This window comes from Montipora foliosa, chromosome 6 (genome assembly GCF_036669935.1).
Source record: "Montipora foliosa isolate CH-2021 chromosome 6, ASM3666993v2, whole genome shotgun sequence".
Taxonomy (NCBI): domain Eukaryota; kingdom Metazoa; phylum Cnidaria; class Anthozoa; order Scleractinia; family Acroporidae; genus Montipora; species Montipora foliosa.
The window spans coordinates 31,053,707-31,056,206 of NC_090874.1; positions in this window are offsets into that span (position 1 = coordinate 31,053,707).

Below are 2,500 nucleotides of genomic sequence, written 5' to 3' on the forward strand. Positions count from 1 at the left end.
ATACAATTTAAAAAAACTTGGTCTCGCTACTTTTGGGAGTGGGGGGGGGGGGGGGCGGTGATCACTACTTTCGGGAGGGGTCGCTACTTTCGGGGGGGTCGCTACTTTTGGGATTTACTACAAAAAATTGACGTTAATTTCGGGGGGTTGCTACTTTCGGGGGGTCGTTACTATCGGAACTTTACGGTATTGCTATGGAGCGAGCGAAGAGAGTGAACAGCAGCATAATCTGGATTTATTAAGGAAAAGTATGGAAGCTGCGACGAATTCTCGAATACACCACTTTTTAACAGAATGCATTACGTTTAACCAGAATGCCTTGCATTCTACCAGAATGCACTACGCCACGAACAGCCTAAAAAATAAATGAATAATCTCTAAGTTAATAACGAGGCCGTCATGATCAGGTGCTTTCGATGAAAAACTTTGGTGGTGTTCTTTTGCCTTCTCATACCGTGCATGACTTTCGCATGCGTTGCTTTCGTTCCAGTATGTGAAAGTTTTGTGAATTTAGACAGAGTTCGCTTTTTTCTTCCAGAAAATTCTGTCATCTTAGGGGCACCCAACGAAGGTGTTCCACATCGGAGTTTCAGCTAGCTGGCAAGTTATTAATTTTTGTACTCTTTTGCTGGGAAACTATGAGTGTTTTTAGCATTTCAATCAGTGAACAGAAACTGGGGGAGACTCGTTCGCGGGAAGATACGTGGTGTATTTGTCATTTAGTGGTTATCTATTGTTTAAAATTACCTAAACACGGTGTGGGAGGTGTGGTGTGGTGTTATAGCATTCAGCTTATGTTACTGCTCGCACACTTCGCTCAGTTTAATTCAACCCCTGTTGAGACTATTTATTAGGGATGAACTATGTATAACTTTTCTTAACTGTTCGTGAACTACAAATCTTGAAACCTGAATAAATAAAAAGCACACAAAACGAAAGACAGACTATCGTCACTGATAAGATTCAAGAAATTTTCCAACTTAAGGCACAACCTTGTGTATCTTTCAAACGATCACTTTCATCACTGAGCTTGAAAGGAAAACCGTAAAGTGAACTGAACTATCGCCTGTGAATAAAGATCTGCTGATCAGGAAACTTCGCTGAAAGAAATGTTTTCAATGTCACCAAGTGTAGATGTTGTGGTTTAATTTTTCTCTTGGTTGAAATTTTTTTAAACCAGCTCATTTTTTTCTAACCAGTTTGGTTTTTTTTTCAAACCAGGAATATAATTTTAAACCAGCTTATTTATCAACTGTCTGAAAAGGGATTTTTATCTTTTGGGGTGTGGTTTAAAAAATAGGTGCATGGCTTTTTGGGGGGTATGAAAACAAAACATCACTGGATGATGACTACGAATGTTATCATCTACACCATGCTAATGAAAATTGGTCCTCATAAAGCTTCGGGCATCGACAAGATCAGTGCTCGTCTTCTACGCATTGCTGCTCCTGTTATTGCTCCGAGTGTTGCAAAGTTAATTAACCTTTCGTTCTCTACATGCAAATATCCTACACGATGGAAAACCGCAAAGGTGACACCTTTATTCAAAAGTGGTGGGAGGTACGACCCGTGCAATTATCGACCTATCTCCGTGCTTCCCGTTTTGTCGAAGGTTATTGAGCGTCACATGCATAATTGTCTTTATACCTTTCTCAATGACCATAATCTGGTCTACTCTAGACAGTCTGGGTTCCGAAAACAGCACAGTACCGACACAGCTCTTATTAAAATTATCGATGATCTTTTATTCAGTCTGGACAATGGCAAGGTCTCTGGTATGGTGCTTGTGGATTACCGAAAAGCGTTTGACATGGTCGATCACGAACTTCTACTAACGAAGTTGGAGGCTTATGGCATAGTCAATCAAGAGCTCAGATGGTGTCGTTCTTATTTGTCTAGTAGAAACAAGCAGTTTATTTAGGTGGAGCGGAATCGTGTTAGTCTCTAGTTAAACATAGCGTTCCTCAAGGCAGTATTTTGGGCCCTTTGTTCTTCATTCTATTCATTAATGATCCGCCTTTACACGTCAGCTCTCAAATTGATCTTTACGCTAATGATTCAACAATTACAACTTCTTCGGATTTCAGGAACATATCACAACTGGAACTTTCACTGAACACATCTGTAAGTGAAATTCAGCTTTGGACTAGTGCAAATAAGCTACCTTAAAACGAAGAAAAGACGAAGGTTTTGATGATTACCGGGAAAAGACTTGCATCCAAACTTCGCAATCTGCCGAATGTTACAACAAATGGAGTAAAAACCCTCAAAATTGTAAACAGTGCTACCCTCCTGGGTTTAGAAATTGACAACATGCTTTCTTTTAATTTGCATGTCGAAATGATTTGTAAGAGGCTTTCTTCGCGGATAGCTGTATTACGTATACGTAAGATTAGAGTATTTTTGCCGTTATCTCAACGCCTACTTTACTATAATGCTATAATTCGCCCGGTATTGAGTTATATGAGTGTTATCTGGTCATCGTGTGACAAGGAGTTAT